This window comes from Castanea sativa, chromosome 5 (genome assembly GCF_040712315.1).
Source record: "Castanea sativa cultivar Marrone di Chiusa Pesio chromosome 5, ASM4071231v1".
Lineage (NCBI taxonomy): Eukaryota > Viridiplantae > Streptophyta > Magnoliopsida > Fagales > Fagaceae > Castanea > Castanea sativa.
The window spans coordinates 64,751,027-64,770,987 of record NC_134017.1 but is presented as its reverse complement, the minus strand read 5'-3'; the positions used below and the strand labels follow the sequence as shown (position 1 = coordinate 64,770,987).

General features: G+C 33.1%; 1 pseudogene; it reads left to right on the top strand.

Moving 5' to 3' along the window:
• The first annotated feature begins 341 nt into the window (after positions 1-341).
• Positions 342-19,490, top strand: LOC142635619 (L-type lectin-domain containing receptor kinase IV.2-like; annotated as a pseudogene).
• Positions 19,491-19,961: the final 471 nt, after the last annotated feature.

Genomic DNA, 19,961 nt, shown 5'->3' with positions numbered 1-19,961 from the left:
TCTGTATAGGCTTTTTAGTTTAATGAAATGTCCTGATCACCACAAAAAAAAAAAAAGTGAATTATTTTTCTTAAACCTCCAATACTAATGGAACAATTGAAAAGATGAACAATTTCCAAAGTATCATTAACCTACAAATTTTCAAACTGATGATTGAAAATATTATGAGCAGTTTTAACTTGGTGGATACTTTAATTATTCAAGTAAAATGACTTTTATTAATTGAGTTAATTAGAATCTATGTAATAATCCAAAACTAAGATGTATAAATAAAATTATTATTTTTTCCTCTCTTTTGGCCCATTACCGATTTTTTATTTATTTTGTAATTCAGTAGTTGAATGAGAGCAGGCTCATTCAACACCACTTTTGTCATTAACATTTATATAAACACATCGTCGAATGCTGGCGAGGACCTTGCTTTTCTCATTGCTCCTGATCTCTCAATCCCTGAAGCAAGTTATGGGCAATGGCTTGGCCTCACCAATGTTGCTAATGGTGGCAAACCAACCAACTAGATCCTGGCTATAGAGTTCGATACCAAAAAGCAATACTTTGGTCCTAATGACAACCGTATTGGGCTCAACATCAACTCCATTAACTCAACCACGACTATCTCTCTACGATCATAATATCAAATTATCCCCAAAAGTAGGCACCATATACATTGTTTGGGTGCACTACAATGGCATTTCCAAGGTGATGGAGGTTTATATGGTGAAAGAAGGGTAACGCAAGCCTGAAAAGCCACTTCTTAGCGAGATCAGAAACCTAAAAAAAGTTCTACTTTGGTTTTGGTACTTCTACAGACTACAGGTGATCCACATATTGAGTTGAATTATGTATTGAAATGGAGCATAGAGATTGATGATCTACAAAAGAAAAGTGATTTGCTTTAGTTGAATACAGGTGCTGGGGTTGGAGTCCCAGGGGTAACATCGTTGATCCTATGTGGGGTTCAATATTTGAACAAGCGAAAAAGAAGAAGAAGATAGAGGGGGTGAAGAGGAGTCTAAGGTGCTTGGCATACAATTGAGGTGGTTTCTTGGGATGCCAAGGGAATTCAACTTCCATGAGAGTACGAGGCTGGGTCAAAGTGGATATATTGTTGTTTACAAAGGAATTCTGGAGGACAAGGATCCTAAAACTAATGCTGAAATAGCTATCAAGAAATTCTCCAGAGACAACATTCAAAGCAAAGATGATTTCTTGGTAGAGCTCATCATTAATTTCAGTCTCCGCCATAAACGTCTTTACCGCTTAGTTGGTAATCCCCCTTTTAATCCTTAATTATTTATTTTCTGTCGTTATATTATTCTGAACAAATTGCAATTCCTATTTGATGAAATTTCAAAGATTATTCTACACTTTATCTTCAAAGTACCAAATGATTTGATTGAAGTTAAACATTCAAAGTTTGAAACTGCATTACTCGTTTGACAAATTAAGGCTTTTTCGCAGAAGTCTTGAAGTTGTATTTTGACATTACCCTCTTCCAGATCAACCCTTAGAGCAGAAATTTTAGCTTTACAAATTTGATCACATAAGTATGTGATCAAATTTGTAGAGCTAAAATTTCATGCTCTTAAAGTCATTAACATAAGTATGCTATGAAATTCAAATTATAATTCTGGAAGTTAATTTTTTTTAGACATAAATGCACTTTTAGTCCTTACATTTTGCACATTTTTTCCATTTTGGTCCATACATTTTATTTTACCACTTTTAGTCCCTAAACCAATTAACGCCTGACATTTAAGTCATTTCCGTTACCCACTTCACGGCAAAAGCTGACGTGGCTGACGTCGGCATTAAAATATTATTAAATAAATTATTTGACATTTTTTAAATGTCAAAATTAAAAAAAAAAAATTAATTAGTTACTCAATTTTAATTAAATAAATAAACAAAAACTACTGGCTTTTGCACACGTATGTCACAGAGATGCATAAAATATACACATTTTTTTTTAATTTTTTCTTTTCATTATTTTTTTCAGAAGAACACGTTCATGTTCATGTTCTTTGTGTTCTTCCCTATAATCAATCTCCAGCAAAAAACAAACCCCAAACCTAAATCCTAACCAAACCCCAAACCCATATCCCCAGTAAAGCAAAGCTTAGCCTTCAAATCCATAAATTTTCTTGGCTAACAAACGCAAAAAAAAAAAAAAAAAACCCCAAATCACCACCACCGAATCAGAGAACATGAAGATCAAACCCAAGCAAAAGAATAGAAACCTAGCAACTAGCAAAGCGCGTAACTCATCCACTCCCAAACCAAACCATAATCAAAGAAACTTCCAAACCCAAACCTAAATCTCCAGCAAACGCCAAACCCAAATCTCCAGTAAACCCAAATTTGATCAGATCTATGTCAAACCAGATAGTCACTCATTTCCACGTTTACAAAAGATTACAATTCTTTGGTTGCTCAAATACAAAGCTCTCTCCACTAAGACGCAGAGGCACACTCGCACACACGCGCGCGCACACACACACACACACAGAGTAGCAACTATCAACGAAGAAGATGCAGCGAATCATCCAAACTGCAATGACACTATCGCACAGAAATTCCAGGTCCAGGTCCTTCTCGCTGCTTTCTTTCCCAGCTAGCCCATACCCAAATCTCCATTCAAGACAACAATGATATTCTCACACCCAAAATGCCATGATTCGTCATTGCCACCACCGCCATGAACACCCCGTTGGTCCAAGCTCATCGGATCGTTACCCAAAACTTCCCGATTTGTCGTACCACTTCGATTACACCCCACCCCTTTACATTGGCCCATCTTCTGCTGAGAATAGAGAGAGAAAAGGGTTTTGTTTGAAAGAAATTTTTTTTTTGTTTGTTTTTTTATTTTTTTTTAATTAAAATTGAGTAATTAATTTTTTTTTAAGTTTTGACATTTGAAAAATGCCAAATAATTTATTTAATAATATTTTAATGCCGACGTCAACCACGCCAGCTTTTGCCGTGAAGTGGGTGACGGAAAGGACCTAAATGTCAGGCGTTAATTAGTTTAGAGACCAAAAGTGGTAAAAATAAAATGCAGGGACCAAACTGGAAAAATGTGCAAAATGTAGGAACTAAAAGTGCATTTACGCCTTTTTATCATTATAGTAACCAATCTAATTGAATTATATTCTGACAAAGGGAAAACAACATTTATGTACCAAATTATTTGTTGTACCAGGATTTAGAAGCCAAACCATATGACATATGCTAAAATCAATTGCATCAATAGTCAACATGGGACAACTCTTACAATGCTTTTGTGATTGAAGACAATGACATTATATCAACATCTGGTTCACTGAACTACCATATTGCAACTATTATGCCTTTTGTAAGTATCTAACTGGCTAAATTTATTTTCTTTGCTTTGTATTGTGTAGAGTTTGTTTAGACCCTTTAAACACACAATTGGATTAACCTAGTTAACAAGCCAAGTTATTACTGAAGAAAAAATTCTGGTTTTGTATCTCATACAAAATACATAGCGGAAGCAACAAACAATGATTTATTTCATTCATGATTGATAACTTGCACTACATAAATTTTAGAATTTAAGAACAAAATAGCATACCTTGGTGTGGAGAAATTCAAAACAAAGATTAGAAGCACTTGGGAACACTTTTAATCTTCACTCCAATTCCACTTTACGCCCAAGATGTGTGGTCTCTCAATCAGTTTTTAAAGAGAGAATGAAAGTGTGTCTCACACTCTCTCACACATCGTTTCTTATTTCCTCTAATAAAAATTTTGTATGTTTCTCCCTTTATAACTAACTGATTATCTAATTAGGCTGGCCTATTGAGCCTTTCCAATTGGGTTTTAGTGTGTGGCTTGGAGTGGGACCAAAAGGGACTAATAAGACACTAGCTCCAATGGGCCTTGGGCTTTTCCGTCAACTCTTGTCAAGTCCAAAATTATCATTAATTATATTTAATACCACTATATAAATATAATTGCACTCTAGGCCTTATTAATAAATTATATCCCAAGAATTTATTATATATGCAACCCCTTCATAAAATATTCATAATAACACAAAGTCATAAATGTAGACTGCCACTTTGTAAATTACTATATCTTATCCTTGAGTACCCGATTTAATCCTTTAAAGTTATTCATTATATATTTATGAAATCCAATTTCATAAATATATACTTTAGTAATTTCTTACTAAAGTGGTTAGGCCTAACTCTCTGAATAACTGAACCCATTAAACTTATCTCAAGGGAATATTTTATATCTCCATTAAGAGACTATGAATTCCATCTTGAGAATATATGTTCCATCAACACTAAATGTGGCTGCCCAACATACTAAGATTTTGACCGTCATTTTAGATCTCACTCCTGATATATCAAAGCAACCTACACATCATGATCAAGTCCATTATTCTCTCAGGATTAAGAGTTCATGCAAATAGAAGTCGTGAGATTTGTTATTCATTTGACAGTCGTTAGGAGAATAATAAATCTCACAGCAGTCCTGTTCAATATGTCTTAACTTTTAAAACATATCAATATATCAACTAGAAGTCTCCACTTCTATGATCAAGACAAATCATCTTAGTTGATACGTTATAATCTTCACAGATGAAATGCTCAATTTCATCACTGACTACGAACTATAAATTCTGAGTTTACAAAGAATTTGTGACTTACATCTTCTGTGACTTTTCACATAAATAACATACAATACATCTCATGAACTATATGATAATATCCCATATTCATGTTACCATTATTTTAGATAATAATAAAATAACTTTATCAATCACAATATTAAGTCATACATCTTGTCATACATAATATCATACATAGCATCATACAATAAGATTTAAGGGCACAAATCCTAACAATCTCTCACTTGCCCTAAAGACTATTGTGCATTAATTTAACTCTCATTCCCTCCAAATGTGACTCGAAAGTCCTTTGAGGTAAGGTTTTGGTAAAAGGATTTGCTAGATTATTTACACTTTCAATCTTTGATACCACAACATCTCCACGAGCAACAATGTCTCGAATGATGTGGTACTTCCTCTCAATGTGCTTTCCTTTCTTGTGATTCCTTGGATCTCTGGATTGTGCAACTGCTCCACTATTGTCGCAAAACAATCTGATGGGAACTTGCTCCATTCTCATAACACCAAGATCATAAAGGAATTTCTTAAGCCAAACAATTTCCTTTGCTGCTTCACAAGCAGCAACGTACTCGGCTTCCATGGTGGAGTCCGCAATACAAGATTGCTTAACACTCTTCTAACTTATGGCTCCACCTCCTAAGGTGAAAACACATCCTGAAGTGGATTTTCTAAAATTTAGATACGATTGAAAATCTGAATCTGTATAGCCAATGGGAATCAAATCCTTACTATGGTAAACAAGTATATAATCTCTCGTTCTCCTAAGATACTTGAGAATATGCTTTACAACTTGCCAATGTTTTAGTCCTAGATTTGATTGATATCGGCTAACCATGCCAATTGAATAACAAATATCTGGTCTAGTACATAGCATGGCATACATGAGACTTCCCACTGCAGAAGCATAAGGAACTTGTCTCATCATATTTTCTTCCTCTTGAGTCTTAGGCCTTTGGTCATCAGACAGAGGAACTCCATGTCTAAAAGGAAGCAATCCTTTCTTAGAGTTTTGCATGCTAAACTATTCTAGGACCTTATCTATATATCCAACTTGTGATAAGCCTAACATCTTATTCTTGCGATCTCGCCAAAGCTTGATCCCTAGAATAAAGTTAGCCTCACCCAAGTCCTTCATATCAAATTGGCTTAATAACCAAACTTTAACCGATGACATTACCCCTACATCATTCCCAATGAGTAGAATATCATCAAAATAAAGCACTAGGAACATTACTACTTTGTCTCGATGTCTTTTGTACACACGGTTCATCAAGATTTTGTTCAAAATCAAATGATTTGATTGCTTGATCAAATCTGATGTTCCATGACCTAGATGCTTGTTTAAGTCCATAAATGGACCTATTCAACTTGCATACCATATGCTCTTGGTTCTTTGCTATGAAACCTTCTGGTTGCAACATGTATATTTCTTCTTCAAGATGGCCATTAAGAAATGCAGTCTTGACATCCATTTACCAAATCTCATAATCATAATTAGCAACAATGGATAAGAGAATTCTGATAGATTTAAGTATGGCTACTGGCGAAAAAGTTTCATCATAATCAATACCTTCTTTTTGTGTATACCCTTTCGCCATTAGTCTTGCTTTAAAGGTTTCAACCTTTCCATCTATCCCTCTCTTCCTCTTGTAAATCCATTTGCAACCAACAAGTTTAATGCCATTAGGCGCCTTTACAAGATCCCATACATGATCGGGATACATAGAATCCAATTTAGATTTCATAGCTTGGATCCAATGATGTACATCTATATCATTCATTGCTTCATCATAAGTGTAAGGATCCGATTCAGCCTCTTTTGAGATAGCCTCATAAGTTTCTCCCAAATCTATGAATCTTATAGGAGGCCGAACAATTCTCCCACTACGACGAGGCACCTATGTACTAGACATCTCATGAGTAGTATCTTGTGGTGTATTTAATACAGTCACATCATCCCTAGTTTCATTCATTGGTTGTTCAACTACATGTTCATTCATTTCAGCCAAGACAACTCTACTTCTAGGAGTAAAATTATTCATATAGTCATTTTTCAAGAATTTGGCATTTGTGCTAACAAACACTTTATTATCCTTATGACCATAGAATAAACCTCCAAATGTTCCTTTTGGATACCCTACAAAATACCACTTCTGTTTTAGACTGTAACTTGTCAGACTTTCCTTTCAACACATGTGCTGGACAACCCCAAATGTGGAGATGTTTCATTCTAATCTTACGCCCATTCCACAACTCTACAGGTATTTTAGGAATAGACTTCAAAGGTACTAAATTCAGAAGATATATTGCAGTATTTAAGGCATATCCCCAAAAAGAAATTGGTAGAGTCGAATAACTCAACATGGACCTAACCATATCTAAAAGAGTCATATTCCTTTTTTCTGCTACACCATATTGTTGTGGAGTTCCAAGTGCAGTCAACTGGGATATAATCCCATTTTCAGTCAAGTAATCCTTGAAGTCACCAAGAAGGTATTCGCCACCTCGATCAGATCGAATGGCCTTTATGTGTTTACCCAATTGATTCTCAACTTCAGCCCTAAACTCTTTGAACTTTTCAAAGGTTTCGGACTTCCGTTTCATTAGGTACACATAACCAAATCTAGAGTAATCATCAGTGAAAGTAATGAAATACTCATAGCCACCTCTTGCTTGGATTGACATAGGACCACATACATCTGAATGTACTAGTTCTAGCAAATCTTGGGCTCTTCTACCCTTTGCATTAAAAGGTCGTTTGGTCATCTTACCTTCCAAACAAGATTCGCAAATTGGAAAACCATCAAAGTCCTTGGGCTGTAAAAGTCCATCTTTGATTAGTTTTTGAATCCTACTTGAATTAATATGACCTAAACGCAAGTGCTATAGATATGCATTACTAGTAGAAGGAAACTTTCTCTTTAATGATTTCACATGAGAGCTACTATCTAATTCAGAACTATATAATTCATGCTTGTCAGGAGTTAAAATATAAAGATCATCCACAATATTGCCAGAACAGATAAACACTTTATCCTTCTTTATTTCAACATTGTCTTTCAGAATAACACAATATTCATGTTTACCTAAGTAAGTTGCAGAAATTAGATTTCTACGAACATTAGGTACATACAAACAGTCTTCCAATATTAAAACTCTAGACTTAAAACATAAATTAAACACTCCAATAGCTTCAACCGGAATCTTGCTCCCATCAGCCAAAGTAAGAAATAGTTTCCCCTCATTCAACTTTCTGGTCTCTTGGAACCCCTGCAAAGAATTGCAGATATGATTAGTACAACCTGAATCCACACACCAGGAATCTATTGGATTCTGTACCAAACATATTTCAAGAAGAAATGAACTTTTCATACCCTTATTCTTAGCAGCCTTGAATATTGGACAATTCCTCTTCCAATGTCCTTTCTCACCACAATGGAAACACTTTCCTTTGGTTTTCTTTCCTTTGTTGGCAACCCCTAAGGTAATTTGTTTACCATCTTTCTTAGTGAAGTCCTTCTTCTTCTTCTTCTTCTTCTTCTTCTTCTTCTTACCCTTGTCTTTCGACTTAGGTTGAGAAGTAGAAGCTTCACCCACATTGTCTTCAACACTAGAAGTACCAATGATGCATTTCGTCGCCACTAACTCATTTATTAATTCAGACAAAGAATAAATATTTTTGTTCATATTATAATTGAGTCTGAATTCCTTGAATGATTCTGGTAGTGACTGGAGTATCGTATCCACTTGGGATTCTCCATCAATGTCAGCACCTAAAACTTCTAATGTGTTCATATTAGTAATCATCATAAGACAATGCTCCCTCACTGAACTTCCTGCAGCTATTTTGGTATTATAAATTTGCTTCATGGTTTCTTGCCTTGCAGAATAGCCTTGCTCACCAAACATCTCCTTCAGACTATGCATTATGTCCGAAGCAAGTTCTACATCTTACATTTGATGCTGTGGAACATTTGAGATAGATGCTAGGATATAGCACTTGGCCATCTTATTAGATTTCTGCCAACGATCATATCCTTGTTTTTCCTCAAGAGGAGCATCTAATGAAGGAAAGGTAGGACATGGTTGAGTAAGCACATATTTGTGCTCTTCAGCAGTAAGAACAATGTCCAAATTTCTTTTCCAGTCAACATAGTTGAATCCAGTCAGTTTGTTTTGGTTAAGAATAGAAACAAGTAGGCTAAATGATACCATGATAAAATCTGAAAATAATAAACATGAATATAATAAGTAAACTGGACATTATCAATTTAGCATATAAGCATATAATATGGAACCTTAATAAAATCATAAAATAATATATGCAACAACAACCCAATCTCATATTCAATATCCCTCAGCATAGAGTGAATATAAAATACTATGATTGATTGAGAATTATTCTCATTATTAGTGCTATCATGATAACTCTTATTAAACACTAATAATATGTCGTTTTACATTTAGCCTCTAAGTAATAATAGTAAAAACTCAGCATAGAGAATACTATAATACTTAGTCTAGTGTATACCATTGTCTTGAATCATGTGTAACCATATTTCATCCCTTTAACAGGCTTATTTTGTAGTACCATGATAAAACACCCTCCGCATGGAATGCAAAGCTCGAAGCTAAGACAAGGTGTTTATCAAACCACTATAAACCAGGAAATTCAATCTTGTAGAACCATGAAATAAATACTCCCCGCATGGAATGCTAAGCTCGAAACAAAGACAAAGTATATATTTCACACTACTATGAACCAACAATGGAGGCCGTGAGATCCAACCCTTATATCTCTCTCCCACTAGATATTTTAAATTAAAGGTTTTTAAAATGAAAAACCATAATAATGCTAGACTCTTTGAAAACATAATCCTAATCTCATTAGGAATAAATTTCATAATCCTAGCATTAATATATATAAATATATATAACGCAATAAAAACCCTTATTACATATAAAAAAATATTATATTATATATAATATAATATACAAATTAATATATGTAATATATAATTATTACATTGTATATATATATATATATATAAGATTGTAAGATTCCTTGGTGTAATACATGCAAGATGACAAAGCCAAGCAATCCGTAAAAACCAAGACTTGAAAGTTATGCCATGCAATAAATGACAAAACATGCAATCTAGTCCATGTCATGCAATAAATGCCAAGTGGTACAAGAAAGTGTTCCAAGTAATGCAATGGCTATCAAGCCTTCCCATTCCAAGCCAAAAGGTGCAACAATGTCCTTGGTGTGCATGTGTCATCAAATCCGTATAGACTATTAATATGGAATTGTCAAACATGCAAGCCATACGTTAAAGACCAAACGGTGCAATCATTTATTGTCCAAGCGGTGCAATGAGCATTACAGTTACTTTAACAATGAATAACTGTATCCAAGCAACGACAAAGACTCGGCACCATTAACAAGATCTGGCACTATTCAATTCCACTTGCAATATATATATACGGATTCCATGAAAATTAAAAACCATGACACAACACCATAACTTGATGCAGAAAATTGAAAAAACAAAGATAACGGTTTTCATAAATTCTAAAATTCAATCACACGCTATACAATTATGATATGAGAACCTGGCTCTGATACCAATTGAAGGAAAAATTTTGGTTTTGTATCTCATACAAAACACATAGCGGAAACAATAAATAAGGATTTATTTCATTCATGATTGATAACATGCACAACGTAAATTTCAGAATTTAAGAACAAAATAGCGTATCTTGGTGTGGAGAAATTCAAAACAAAGATTAGAAGCACTTGGGAACACTTTTAATCTTCACTCCAATTTCACTTTACGCCCAAGATGTGTAGTCTCTCAATCAGTTTTCAAAGGGAGAATGAAAGTATGTCTCACACTCTCTCACACACCGTTTCCTATTTCCTCTAATAAAAATTCTGTTTGTTTTTCCCTTTATAACTAATTGATTATCTAATTGGGCTGGCCTATTGGGCCTTTCCAATTGGATTTTAGTGTGTGGCTTGGAGTGGGACCAAAAGGGACTAATAAGACACTAGCTCTAATGGGTCTTGGGCTTTTCCGTCAACTCTTGCCAAGTCCAAAGTTACCATTAATTATATTTAATACCACTATATAAATATAATTGCACTCTAGGCTTTATTAATAAATTATATCCCAAGATTTTATTATACATGCAACCCCTTCATAAAATATTCATAGTAACACAAAGTTATAAATGTAGACTGCCACTTTGTAAATTACTACATCTTATCCTTAAATACCCGATTTAATCCTTTAAAGTTATTCATTATATATTTATGAAATCCAATTTCATAAATATATACTTTAGTAATTTCTTATTAAAGTGGTTAGGCCTAACTCTCTGAATAACTGAACCCATTAAACTTATCTCAAAGAAATATTTTATATCTCCATCAAGAGACTATGAATTCCATCTTGAGAATATATGTTCCATCAACACTAAATATGGCTGCCCAACATATTGAGGTTTTGACTGTCACTTTAGATCTCACTCCTGATATATCAAAGAAACTTACACCTCATGATCAGGTCCATTATTCTCTCAGGATTAAGAGTTCATGCAAATAGAAGTCGTGAGATTTATTATTCATTTGACAGTCGTTAAGAGAATAATAAATCTCACAGCGGTCCTGTTCAATATGTCTTAACTCTTAAAACATATCAACATATCAACTAGAAGTCTCCACTTCCATGATCAAGACAAATCATCTTAGTTAAAACGTTATAGTCTTCGCAGATGAAATGCCCAATTTCATCACCGATTACGAACTATAAATTCTGAGTTTACACAGAACTTGTGATTTACATCTTCTGTGACTTTTTACATAAATCACATACAATGTATCTCATGGACTATATGATAATGTCCCATATTCATGTTACCATTATTTTAGATAATAATAAAATAACTTTATCAATCACAATATTAAGTCATACATCATATCATACATAATGTCATACATAATATCATACATAGCATCATACAATAGGATTTAAAGGCACAAATCCTAACAATTACTTAGTCCAAATTCCAAATCTAGGTTAACACAATCATATAATCATATCAATGTAAAGTGCGGAATATAAAAAACACAAAGATATGATGACTTAGGAAAACCAAATCGGTAAAAAACTTGAGGAGGATTTAACCTAGCTATCCTCAAGGTAAACCTGAATCTACTATGAAAGAATCGAAGTGTACAATAGCGACTTAGACCACTAACATCCTATTGCTACCCACTAGTAGAACTTACTGACACGACCACGTGCAAGCTCGGAGACCACGAACTCCTTCTTTCTTGGATTTTCCAGCAAGTACAAGCACCCCCACTTGTGTATCTTTAAGCTCTTATGGCAGCAACTGAATGATCATCAAGTTTTTGAAGCAATCTCGTTCTTGAAGCAATCTCTATCTTGATAATCCTAAGCTTGTGTGAAGACAAGCACCTCTCAGATCTCACAAGAGATTCACACAAACAGCAATATGAGCAACCTAAAAAATGTGACTAGAGTTTGCCTTTTATACATAGGGAAAAACATAAAACCCTACACGTCATATGGGCTTAAGGCTGAGTTGAAAAATCTGCAAAAAAAACAATCTGCACGACTTTCGATCGGTCGAGTCTAATTCTCGATCGATTGAGTCGGGCAGAAATACACAGTAACATCTGCAGTTAACTCGATTCCAACTTTACATAAAACACATACTTTGAGCAAGTCTAAAACATAACTAGACACCTGTTTTAATCATGGTTTGCCAACAATACATATTAGAGTTCTAATACATTAGTTCATAAGTACTTAGAACCTAACATATTGGCTTGATTAAATGCAACTATTAATCCCTGATATCCTTTCAAATATTAAGGCCTTGGTTTAGGTTGGTGCTATGAGAAACGAAAGTTACCCTTATTGTATGACTTTATGCCAAATGGTTGTCTTGATAGGTACCTATATAAGGCTTCCAAGTAGAACACTTTGAATTGGAGGCATTGGTATTGCATACTAGCTAGTGTATCATTAGCATTGCATTATCTTACTAGAATTCGACTATAATGCTCGCTTGGGTGACTTTGGCCTTGGCCAAGCCTTAGATAATGAAAGGAACTCCTATGATAAACTAGGATTAGCAGGAGTTCAAGTCATCTACTACTTCACATTTTCCTTTTTTGTGCCTTAGCCCACATGCTACTTACTTTATTCCATTTTTCTCATCCCTTATAATTTAATGCTCTGAAAGTGGAGGAAGAGGAAACTTGATTATCGGGAGAGAATGGAAGAACAAGTTGAGATGGTGGCGGAGCATTTATGGATCATTACTACCATCTCTTTGACAATGGTATGGCTGCTTTATCTTCTCTCTACCAGCCAACCTCTATGCTGACCTTTGAAGGCCATAAGATAGTAGGCGTGGATAATATATCTTCTAAGCTTAATTAGTTGCCATTTGATCAATCCAAACACTTGATCAACGTCATTGACTCAAAGCCTCCTCCTCCTCGGGTGGCATTATGGTCTTTGTTAGTGGCAGCCTTCAGTTTCTTGGAGACAACACCAACTAAGATTTAGCAAGTTATTCTTTATATCTCTCAATCCTAATAAAAATCACACATACACATAAATTTCATATATATTGGTATGGTCCGTAATATCCACCACGTACAAACCCTTACTGGGTAACTAGGTTGATGGAGTCAAAGAATGAAATATTTACGAGGAAGGTGGAAGCGAAAATAAGGGAGTATTTCTATCATCTTACATGCAAATTCCATGCATCTAAAGAATTACCTAAGAAACTGTCATCACTTAGTGTTGAAGAAATGAATAACTTATTTCAATCATTAGATTAGTCATAGGTCAAGAGTTTTATAGTTCATTATCATTGTTTGATCTCATTTACATGAATTAGAGTTTCAATCTTTCTCCTCGATTTATTGTAAACAATTGCATATTTTTTTAATTATGGAAGTCAAGTAATATTGATGGGAGCCAATGCTCCTTATCAAATAGTAAAGATTTTATGATTCTTATCTAATGGGATAGAATTTAAGTATATGTAGAAAGAAAAATTTCACAAATTTAAGCCGTTAGCATTAGTTGGACAATTAAAAATACTTTTCCAATTGCATCTCTTTTTGCTAAGGTGGTCTACAAGTTAGTTAGTGTTGGACAAGTATTGAATTATTTTGAAACTTGGTATATGATTATTATATGAAATCACGTTAACATTTACGTAAACCAATATTTTTTTTATAAAGAGAAGCACGTTTATTATTTTGAAGTGTTTTGCTCATTCATGCTGCCATTGGAAATAGCAAAAATGACGAAACCAACAATTTAATATAGGGTGGGCCTTTCATTTAGTTTAGTTTTTATTTTTATGAATAACTTGGAAAATGACAACTTAATTGTTTATTTTGTGTATGTGCTTCTTTTTACATACATACATGTGCATACATACATAGACACACACACACACACACACACACACACATATATATATGTTGAAAAGAATAATCTAAAGGGGCTATAGTATAACACTTAAAATAAAATATCATAAAAATAAACATAAACATGCAAATAAATATTTTTTATTTTATTATTCCCACAAACATATGTTATTTTAATTCAAATAGAAGCATTGGAAATGTAGAAATCTCACAACAATTGAATTTTTAAGGTTGTTCATACCCTTTCCTCCTTTAGTATCTAAAGATAATTCAACCCTAGTTTTTATATATTAGATGTATACATTTTTATTCTCACATGTAGGGTACATTTGAAGGAAAAAAAAAAATAATCAAGGATATTTTTTGTATTTTCAAAAGAAGTTGAATTAAATAGATGAGTTTTAGCGATAACCATAATCTAAATTGGTCGTAATCTTGTGCGCTAAAAAATCACATCATATGTGGCTCCTAAATAGTGGCTAAAAAAAATGTTCTTTTTGATATTACTAGCGATGATAGATTTAGTTTAGTTCACTTTGATATTTCCCGAGTCTGAATCTAAAGTGGGAAATGTGTTTTATATCACCTAATATTTATATGTTTTTTCAAATTGCATGGCAAATGTGCCACATATATAAACCATAAAAATAGAGGTATGTACATAGTTGGAAATCTCTCTTCTCCATACTTGTGCCAATATATTAATGAATATCCACCAATGTGCCAATTAACCTATATTTTATTATGGATAGTTTTGGCTTCTGTGAAAGTCTATGGTTGTTTGCAATACTTTTGATTGTTATATTTTTTTTAAGTTTTTATTTTTTGGTTCTCGAACCAAAACAAATGCCAGAGGTTGTAGTTGAACAAAAAAGAGGTGGAATGAGTATATGCCACGAAAATGCAATAACAACAAAGTGCCAAAGTGTATAATGTTATATTGTAATTTTAAAAAAATTATCACATTTCACAATATAATTTAATTCCAATATTTTTATTTTATTTTATTTTACTTTACATGTTTATTGTCGTGCCTTGCATATAATCAGGGATTCAAACAACTAATAGATGAAAAATTACTAGGTTAGTTTCTATATTTAATTTAAAGATCTAAAAGGGTTATAAATATCTTAATTAAGAATTATTATTTTATTATATAAAAATTATACAAAAACGTTATCAACATAAACATAACCATAAACATGAAAAAATATTTTTTTTAATTTAAAAACACAAACATATGTTATTTTTATTCAATTATAATAAGAAAATAGGGAAATTTACATTGTCAACATTTGAATATTAGCTTATTCATATCCCGTTCTCCTTTTTTTTTTAACCGACTATTTATGTGAGAGAAAATTAAACTCAAAGTCCTATTAAAAAAAAAAAAACTTAAGCTCAAAATTTCTAAGCTTTAAAAATGTTCCGGGCTCATTTGTTACGTGTGTTTAAATAACAGTTTTAGTTTTTTTGGAAATATGTGTGGGTGAAAAAATGTATGAAAAAATGTATAATGTTGTTTAAAAACTGAAAACATGTATTTAAACTTGTGTACCAAACTGGATATCTAGAGATAATCTGATCTTATTTTGCTTGGCATTTCTCTAATTAGTAATTTTATTGATTACTTTTTTTAAGCTGTTTAGAGTTACAACTCAAAACGTAAAATTTCTTTCACTTTTTTTCTTTAAAAAAAAAACCTCACGACCATGCACATAGACTTTAAAAGAACCACATATTACAAAATCAATATTATACCAAAACACATATATCAAACAAAATTCAATTAGATTTCCAAATCACTAAATCCTTCATTCTTGAAGTTTATGGAGACATTTTCACATTAACCTAAAGGAACTTAATATTTTAACTAGAGAATTTTGATGAGTCCGATGAGTCCTAGGGTCTAGTATTCCGTCATTATTGCCAATTACTTCTAAGGATAAAAATGCTTTCATCTTGTTAATTATCTACATCCAAAGATATATATTAGAAATCACCCATTCAGAAAATGATATCCTTAAACTCTTCCTGTAACTCCTCTAAACTTCCAAACAACAATATATCAGAAATCATACATTCAGAAAATGGTCATAGCGTTCATAATCAATTACTGTAACATACTCTTAAGGAATCAAATGTGTTAATATGTAATATACTATGAGCCTTAGGCCCACTTTATTTACTTGTATAACACATATACTTGTACTACACACTCTGCCTCCTATATAAAGACACTCATGTATAATTTACCACTGTCATATACAATACTATTGATTTAGTATTTCTAACATGGTATCAGAGCCATCTTCCTGCATCTATGGTATCAAAGCTACCTCATAGTTCTTGGCCCTCCTCCATCTTGGATGGCTCAAAATTAATTTTGATGTTGAGACTAGACCAAGTAACTCCCTCCTTGCTACTATTTATCAAGATCAAGTAGGTAAATTTATCCATGCATTGACTAATTTAGATGTCAGTGAAGATCTTCTTTGGGTTGAAACTCTACAATTTTAGTTGTTTCTTCTATACACAACTTGAGTTTGAACAATTTAATCATTGAATGTGATGTGTTAAATATTATAGAAATCATACATAACTCCCCGGTCACTCATTCCACATTGGGCAATCTCTTCCATCATAGGCAGCATATATGATATATCAATAAGGTCCCCAAATCGTTTAATTGATGTTCTATTTCCATTATTGTAAAGCCAATTATGCTACCCATGGCCTTGTTGCTTGGGTCCCTTTCATGTCCATGTTTTGGATGTAGAAATTGGTATATGGGTAGGATCCTGGACTCTCTTCTTCAATCCAAGCGATCCAATCCAACTTACGCTGCCATGGTAGTTTGAAAAAAATGTGTTTTAAACTTGTAAGTTTGAATTAGTTTAGATTTTAGGGCTTAATTTAAAATTGTTATTTTGATTGATTTTGGAATTTTGAGATAATTTTGAAGGAACTGGGCTCAACTATGTAAATTTATAGTTTTACTAAATAATGGGCTTAAATTGTTTCATACCTTATAAGAAAATTGGACTTTCATAGACAATTTACACATTATTTTCAATATATTATTATAATTTACATACTACATCTAAATTATATTTTAAATTCATCAAAATTAATTCTCAAAATACCAAAATTCTAATCCACAAAAAAAAAAAAAAAAAAAAAATTGTCGAATTAAAGGATTGTGTCAAACATCCCAGCCTTTAGTCTTATTATCACTTTTTATGCTTGTTGTTGGGTTAAGGGTCTTAACAACCCTGATATAAAATCTAGGCCTTTCTCTTCTAAAAAAAAATAAAATAAATAAAATAAAATCTAGGCCCTTTGTTTCATTCAATTTCGGACCACTTTCGTAAAGCCATTGTTATTTAGATTTTTCAAATCTAGTTTGTAGTTTCTTCTAAAAAAAAGTCTGGTTTGTAATTTTTTTTTAGAGAGTTTCTACCTATGACATCTGCTCTTGATCTAGTTTGTAATTTTGTTTTGCTTTTGTTTTAACTCAAGCTATGCACTAGCTTGAATTGAATAAAGAGAAAGAGGCATTCAATCGATAAATAATAATAATAATAATAATAATAATAATAATTGTGGGATACAAAAATTTAATAATGTAACAATGCCACGTGTCATACCCGATGCAGAGGAGGCCGATGCAGTTCTGAGAAGACCGTACCCTTGGACAACAAGGCTAGGGATGCAAGCCTTGGCCACGTCGATGGCACATTGCTAGAGGAGGTTGCGTTGTAGAGGAAGAGCTTCAGAGAGGGGGTAGCCCTAGCGTGTCTAAAGGGATGGTAGCTACCTCCACATTTATTGCACCCCACCAAACCCTCTGGCTACATTTATGTGAAGAAGACCCTTGAACAGTGCTGTCTTGGTTAACGCAACTTACAGAAGATTTGGGAAGGCGTCTGATGGGACAAGCACTCCAGTAGTGGCTTACATGATCAACAAATGAAAGGCCAAGATTAACTAAAAGGTGCTATATAATGTAAGAAATCCTCCAGGGGAGGGGGAGGGAGGTTCACCTGAGAATCTATGGAGAAAACACTGTAGCAACAAGAATTGAAATTGTAACCAAGTTTAAGAAAGATATATACAGAAGTTATTCTCCTCAGACTTTGTCGAGGAAGAGTTATTTAGCATAAAACCTGTTTATCTTGGTTTTTCTTGTCCTCTGGATCCATTATAATTGTTATCCAACTCATTAAAACCTAGTTCCAACCTACTCTCTACAAATTCGTTGTGTTGGGCTCGTTGGACCTTAATCCTATTACCTTTTGGGTTTAGGATCCAATTCGCGCTCTTACAATAATAATGATAATAATAATAATAATTAAAGGCCACGTCTTTTTATAAAATAAACATTCCCTTTTTGTTTTTCTTTTCCTAATCTAAGCCCAAAGTCGTGACTCATGGGCTGACAAGAATGTAATAATACCCGATAACTATCTTAATAAATGAGATTTCAATTATGAGCTCAATTGGTAAAATTGCTTTGATTTTGGGTTCAAACATATTGACACAAAAAAATTAATTAGTTTCTAAGTTTGATGATATAGAAAAATTATCATAGAGCAAACATTATAGGTTAATATTTTATCGAGTCTTAATGTGTGTTTGGCATCAATTTATTTAGATTTTTGCTGAAAGTGTGTTAAAGTATGCTTGCACATTAAAAAAAAAAAAAGAAAAAAAGAGATTTTCAAAAGCTGTAGATAAGAACAACAAAAGGATAAAATATGACAAAAAAAAGTTGAAGCCAATGGACACCTTAAGCTTACAAAATTGTATTAAACACTAGATTAGCTCAGAGCTCATTGAGTTTTGCTCGTTTTGACATTAATGTTTCTAAAAAATTAGTCATTTTTCAATTTTGTTTTTAAAAAAAAAAAAACTATCACAGGTTCCTTCAAAATTAACTTTGATGGTGCGATCTTCCCAAAGGAGAAGAAATCTAGAATAGGAGTTGTTATTAGGGACAACAGAGGTCTAGTAATTGCTTCATGTTCGAAGGTGGTGCATCAGGTGCTAGGAGTTTCTGATGTTGAAACTATGGCTGCAACGTGGGCTCTATCCTTTGCATTAGATATAGGTGTGAGGCGGGCTGTGTTAGAGGGAGATTCAATGGCAATCATTTTGGGTTTAAGGGAGGATGGGAAGGTATTGGTGCCACACAAACTACTATTGGAGGATGCAAAGTTTTTGTCCCAACAATTTGATGAGCTGCATTACTCTCATACAAAGAGGGAAGGCAACAGTTTAACACATAGTCTGGCTAGATATGCAGTATGCATACAAGATTTTTTAGTTTAGATGAGGGATGTTCCATCACAATTTTATTTTGTTTTCCAAACCGATTTATTGGGTTTTTCTTAATAAATTACATTGACGTGGTTCCTCAAAAAAAAAAAAAAAAAACCAGATAGAGTTGTATTCAATAGTTTCCATATTACCTCTTAACTTCTTTATTTAGCATGAAGTGAGATCGAGTTGTTTTCCATAAAATTTTAGTAGAAAATAATCTCTAAAAATAAGTTATATCTTTAATAGGGATTTTAGTTGACTAAAAAATAGGTTTCATTTGACTTATTTTTTTGATGCTTTCAAATATTAAAAAAATGCAAAAAACTATTTTTATAATAGATTTTCTAGAGAAACAAACGCAAGTATTGTCGGCTCAAACTACTCAGATCACCAACCCAACTCAGTCACTCACCTAGATCAGTACTCAAACCTCATTTATTGAACTCAAAACTGCTTAGAGAAATCATACTTGATCCATAA